Source organism: Cupressus sempervirens, chromosome 9 (genome assembly GCF_028749045.1).
Source record: "Cupressus sempervirens isolate cs-2001-9-10 chromosome 9, ASM2874904v1, whole genome shotgun sequence".
In the NCBI taxonomy this organism is placed as follows: Eukaryota; Viridiplantae; Streptophyta; class Pinopsida; order Cupressales; family Cupressaceae; genus Cupressus; species Cupressus sempervirens.
Window position 1 is genome coordinate 644,308,075 of NC_143126.1, and position 7,088 is coordinate 644,315,162.

Below are 7,088 nucleotides of genomic sequence, written 5' to 3' on the forward strand. Positions count from 1 at the left end.
TTCAAACTGCCTACGTTTATACTATTATATGTGTGTGCACTTTGATATTTCTAAGATTGGATGAATATGTTGTACTTATATTTTATATAGTTACATGGAATGAAATATTGCATTGATTGGGTAGTTCTTCATGTAACCATGTGATAAGGACAAAGATAATATAAGAAAAACTTAACATGCTAATCTTTTGTAGAGAAAGACAAGTCAGCAAAGGAAGAAGAAGTCAACATCATAAGACAAAGTGGTGATAAGAATTCAATTGACCATTTTGAGCTCATAATGATTCCATTACATCCAGTTATCAATGGTTACCATTGTGGGTTGATTCAAAGTCATTATCAACCATTATGGAGTAAATCTAGAAGTCACAAACTCCTAAATACATGTGCAATTGAATGCAACTTGCTCCTATATTAAATGATGTTGTTTTGGATCTTCAATATTGTCATATCCATGATGTTGGAGGATCCTAGATTAGTGAGTTCTATTTTATGTTGATGTTATAAATAAGTTGGAGTTTAGATTCTTGAGCTAGTTAATTTGTATGGGAATTCTCTTGAAATCCAGCAGTAGTGATAAATACAACTATGTTGCTATAGTATGTACTTGTGCCTTACTCATGAATGAAATGATATTTATAGTTCTTAATCTTTGAGTTGTTATTCATTCACTCTTCCGTGGGGGCCCACGTAGGAGCTGAACTTAGTTCATGGCTAGGTAGGAATTAGTTTATAGTTTCATAGAAGTGTTTGGAACTTTATTGCTCCTACAACCATTTGGTAACATAATTGTTCGTTGTTTCCTGCAACATATGCGAATAACTTAGTTTCCTACTTGTAGTATTAATCTAGAGAAATAGGTTATACTGCTATTTTATTTCTTAGCTTAGTATTTCCTTTAGCATTTCAATTACATAGTTATGATGACATTTAAGATGGGTTAGAGCATATACTTTGCGGGCATCATTTCAAGTTTACATCCCTCGTCAATAACTTAATGAGCTCAATATGTTATTCTAGTATGATATTTGGCACTATTGAAATATAGAGTCACTAGAAGAAGGATGTTTGATCCTTAGTTACAGTGTTATTATTGTTAGAGTAATTATTTTGTTTCACTTATTAATTAGATCATTTTGATTTAGTTAATTAAGTGGTTTATTACTCTAGTTCTTAAGCTTGCTTGCAGGTGCATATAATTAATATTTTATATTAATTATAATGCACAAACCTAGTTTCCTTTTTAGGGTTTCATGATTCCTTTTATAAGGATTCACCTCTTTGTATTTTTTCATTCACTTATTGGATCATAATAGAGATTTATCTTTGCATGTTCATAAGATATCTCTGGCCTTTTGGCCTCCATGATTTTTTCTTGCTTCTATTCTTTGCTTTTTCCATGTTACAGGGTTATGCATGCAAGTGTTCTTGGGAGATTAGTTTTTTACCTAATCTAGCATGGTATCAGAGCCATCTTGCTACTCGTTTTTCGTGTTTTGTTGAAGTGTTTTAGAAGTAGGAGGTTTCAAGGGTTTCAGAAGCTTTTTATGTGGATTTAGGAGGGACTTTGTTTTTTGTCACTTTGGGCTCAAACAGACATCACTGTTGCATTCAGAGTGCCCAAAAACCCCAAAATCCATATAAAACTTGTCCATTTTGGACAACGTGGCTCTAAGGAAATTTTTTTTGGTTTTCAATGCCATATGGGCACAAAAATTGAGAAAAAATATTTTTTTAAATCATTTTTTAAATGATTTTTGTGTTTTTTTAATGCAGCCAATGTTTTTTTAAAGGTGCCACCGACAGTGCCTCCAGCGTGCCCGTGCTCTGCTCGCTGTTGTTGTGCTTATTACAAAGCTCGTCACCACTCACCGCAGCCTCCACTCCACTCCGCTATAGAGTCGGCTCCGTCGTAGTGTGCACCGCCTCCCAGCCCCGCTCCGCTCCACCCTGCCAGCTTGGCAGGTTTTTAAGCCCTGCGACAATCACATGGGTGACCAAGAGCCCCAAATCCAACCCCCTGTGTGTGCCATGCACCCAGGGGCTCTTTTTTTTTAGCCCCAGGGGCTCTAAATTGTTCTTGTGGAGCCTTTCTAACCCTCCTGCACTATTTTTGCTCTATTTGAAGCATACGGGGGTCTTTTTGGACTTCTTTATATCGTCAAAAAGCTCTTTCCAAGCTCGTTTTGATTATGAAGGTTAGGGTTTTTGGCTCTGCTATTTTGTTAGTGTTTTTTTCTGTCAACGGTGATGTTCTATTTTTGCCTTTTAGGAGCCATTTCTTGCTCATTCAAACTCCTTTTTGGACTCGTCAGATATTGTTGGAAAGCTGGTTCTATGAGTCATTCAGTTGCAGAGGTCTTTTATCCAGATTCTGCTCTAGGTTCTTTCTCCTCCAAGTTTTGCTCTTTCACACTCTTGTGGATTACTTGGATTCTGCAGGTCCTAGGATCTCTTCTTCTGTTCTTTTGGCTCACTCTTCTTTCTAACTTCTAAGCATTGTATGCTTCTCTTCTGTTGCATTCTTTTTTTTGTAAACGCACTGAGATAAAGTGCCTACTTTTGCATATATGGGATCTTGTACACCTTGTGTTTGTTTGTACTCGCACTCAGTTATAAAGTGCCATGGGGGGTCATGATATTTTTCCTTTTGTGCTCATCCACCTTTATCAAGTGAATGTTTCTTCCAAAAAATTAGCCCATGTTGTGTGTCAGTGACACCGCCCTTTATCTTGTGCTTATACTTCTATTGCACTGTTGGTGTTCCTAATTCTTCTTCTTGCAGACGTTTTTGGCATTGCATTTCAGTGTTCCTATCACCCCTCTCCCTGTTCAGCATTATGGGGGGGTTCACCTGTTGGCTCTATTGCTTCCTTGGTTCGATTGAGTGATCTACGTATTCAATTTTTGTTCCTATGTACTAGGCAGATGCAGTGGCTAGGCACCTATGCATTTTGGTGAGATGGTTCATCTACTATATAGACACTCATTCAATCCTACTTTTAGAGGTCACCTCTTCGATTGATCAGCTCTTCAGACTTTGTCTTTTCTACCTGGTCATGCACTATTTCAGTGGGGGTTCCAGCAGTTTCTCCTAACAGTGTTTGCAACTTCATGCTTCAGAGATGCTTCATGCTATTTCTTGTTCCTTTCTTTGGGACATTCCCTAGATTGGAGGCTTTGTTTCCTTCTTTTTAGTTTTCTCCTTTGTCTCTGGTTTATAGAGATTTCTTTGTATTGGGTACCTGATCAGGCCTTGTTGTCGAGACCCATTTTCCTGCTTTCATAGCTTTGCTAGGTTAGCTTCCTCAGGGGTGTTAGAGTAATTATTTTGTTTCACTTATTTATTAGATCATCTTGATTTAGTTAATTAAGTGGTTTATTTCTCTAGTTCTTAAGCTTGCTTTTAGGTGCATATAATTAATATTTTATATTAATTATAATGCGCATACCTAGTTTCCTTTTTTAGGGTTTCATGATTCCTTTTATAAAGATTCACCTCTTTGTATTTTTTCATTCACTTATTGGATCATAATAGAGATTGCTCTTTGCATGTTCATAAGATGTCTCTGGCCTTTTGGCCTCCATGATTTTTTCTTGCTTCTATTCTTTGCTTTTTCCATCTGACAGCATTATGCATGCGAGTGTTCTTGGGAGATTAGTTTTTTACCTAATCTAACAATTATACTAAGCAACCAATGTGTAAAGAAGAACGAGAAGGAAACATCTCTTTTATAGAGATGAGAAAGGAGTCATATTTGTAACTCCAACTTCTATGAATGCCACATTCATAATAAGTGTGTGACAAGTGTCAAGATCCTCTTAAGGGGGATAAACTAATTTCCTTTATAAAAGGAATTATAAAATGAATTGTCCTCACATGTGGACTAGAGGACAAGTAAATGGCATGCCCTCCACACATGTACAAGAGGACAAACTACAAGTAGGGATCCTTGGAACATCTCAAACTAAATACATCCAAGGAAAGATTAATATTTCTAACACCCACCTTAATCTTTACTTGGTGAGTTTACATCAAGGGGTTGTACACCCAAATTTTTACAATGAAATTGAAATATCTCTTTAGAGAGTGGCTTTGTCAAAATATCAACCACTTGATTTTCATCCTTGCAATAAAGAAGGGTAACTTACTAGTCTTCAACTTGTTCTCTAATGAAGTGATGTTGGAGAGAAATATGCTTTGTCCTTGCATGAAATATTGGACTTTTTTCTAAGGCAATGATACTTTGATTGCCACCATATAATGGAGTAGGTGCTTATTGAGGTAGACCCAAATCTTCAATTATCCTTCTAAGCCATAAAGCCTCCTTAGATGCATTAGTACAACCTTTATATTTAGCTTTAGTTGAGAAAAGTGAATTAGAATTTTCTTTTTTACTTTTCCAAGAGATTTCACCTAAACCAATAAAGAAACAATACCCACAAGTAGATTTCCCATCATTGGGATCTCCACCTAGATCATAATCAGTATAACCTTGTAAAGTAAAACCAAAATTTGCATCATAAAACAATAATATATTAATGGTTCCTTTGATATACCTTAATATTCTTTTAGCAACTTTGAAATGTGTTTGTTGAGGTTTAGACATAAATCTTGAAACTAATCCAACACTATAAGCAATATCAAGTCTAGTAAGAGTTAAATAATTTAAACTTTCTACTAGTTGCCTATACAAAGTTTCATCAACAAAAGGAGTATTCATATCAACCATTACCTGAGTTCCTAATTCACATGGAATTGAAACATGTTTAGAATCATTCATCTTAAAATTTTCCAAAAGATCACGAGCATACTTGCTTTGAGAAAGAAAAATACCCTTAGGAGTTTGCCAGATTTGCATGCTTAAGAAGTAATGTAAAATTCCTAAATCAGTCATTTGAAATTTTTGATTAAATTGAAACTTAATATTAGAAATTAAAGTATTTGAACTTGAAGTAAGAATCAAATCATCCACATAAAGAATAACAATGATAATATCATCTTGAGTATGCTTGATGTATATGTTAGGATCATTTTTTACTTCTAGAAAATCTTTGAGAAATAAAGATTGAATTTATCTTCGAGTACCATTCTCTAGGTGATTATTTGAGACCATAAACATATTTTTTCAATTTGTAAACCAAATCCTCACTACATTTTTTAACAAATCTAGGGGTTTGAGCCATATATATCTCTTCATGTAAAATCACCATTTAAAAAGGCACTTTTAACATCCATTTGATGAATAGGCCAATTCATTTTAGAAGCTAAAGCAAGAATAAGTTTGATAGTAGGTATTTTAGCAATGGGGACAAAAGTTTCGTTATAATCAAATCCTTCAATTTGAGAAAAGCCTCTAGCCACTAATCTAGTTTTAAACTTACTAATTTCATTTTTGGCATTCAACTTGGTTTTATATAACTATTTGCATCAAACTAAAGTCTTACCATGAGGTAAAGTAACTAAATCCCAAGTTTTATTAGCAATTAAAAAATAGTATTCCTCTTGCATGGCCTTTTGACAATGAGGTGGAGAATTAGCTTGATCAAAAGAATTAGGATCGTTAGAATTCATAATAGAAGTCATCAAAGCATTATTGCAATAATTAATCCTCCTAGGTTTAAGTCCACCAAATCTAGTAATATAATCATCACTTTCATTAAGTAAACCTTGAGCTCATTTAGGTTTTCTCTTACTAGCGATAGAGTTATCACTAGAAGAAGACTCATTATCTATAAATCCATCATTAATAGTAACATTATTATCATTACTAGCATGAGAAGAAGGAGGAGGAATAAAAATTGGTGCTTAAGGAGGAGGGTTAAGAGTAGGAGTAGGGTTTAGAGAAGGAGGTTGGTCCTCCACTAGCACTATTTTAGTGCCACTATATGTTGTATCTTGTGCATTAGAGAAATCATGAACTCCATTTTCTGCAATACAAACATCCCTTGCAACTTGCACTTTGTTAGTAGTATAATCATAAACTCTATAACCCGTAGTATTTTCATCATACCCAAAAAAATATAAGGAGAAAAATTAGCATCTACTTTATGCCTTTTTTTTTAGGAGTATAAACATAAGCAATAGATCCAAAAATCCTTAAGTGATGTAAATCAGGCTTCCTACTACACCATGCTTCTTTGGGAGTAATATCCTTGAGAGCTTTAGTAGGAGTCCTATTAATAAGACAAGTGGCACAAGACATAGCTTTAGCCCAAAATTTATAATACATATTCTTAGCATGCAACATACATCTAGCCATTTCAACAATGGACCTATGCTTTCTTTATGCTACACCATTTTGTTGTGATGTATAAGGAATAGTAATATCATGTTTAACTTCACATGATTTTGACTAAGAATGAAAAAAATTGTTCACATATTCCTTCCCATTATTAGTTCTAAGAATCTTAAGTTTAAAATTGGGTTGCCTTTCAACATATAAATGAAATTCAATAAAAGTATCAATAACTTGATTCTTGTTATGAAAAAAATAGATCCAAGTTCCCCTTTAAAAAATCATCAACAAAAGTAAGTGTATACCGTAAACCTTAGATGGAGTTATTCTCCATGGGGCCCAATAGGTCACTATGGACTAGGAACAACTTATGAGTTTCCTCCATGATTTACTACTTGGAAAGGACTCCCTATGTATCATACCACTCATACAACCAATGCAAACAATTTTGGAAGGAATAATTTGAGGCAATCCATCAAACATATTTTCTTTTTGCATCAAAATAATATAATCAAAATTTAAATGACCAAGTCTTTCACACCATCTATTGAAATCAATGGAGGTATGTAAAGAATTATTGACATTAAGGTCAATTTTTCTATTAGTGACTCAATACTTAATTAGTTGGTTAGATTACTATCGAGCTCTATAACTTTGTTACCAAGATTATAATTCATCCAACAATGTTAACCAAGTGTTCCAGTTGCTACCAAGCTAAACAGTTAATTTATAGTTCATGTCAAGCTACAAAGTGTTTACCGAGTTGTTGAGATAGTTTGTAGTATAGCCCGAGCATAGCAGTGTCTACCAAGCTATCTAGTAGAAGTGATGAAGACTCTAGTGTTAACCA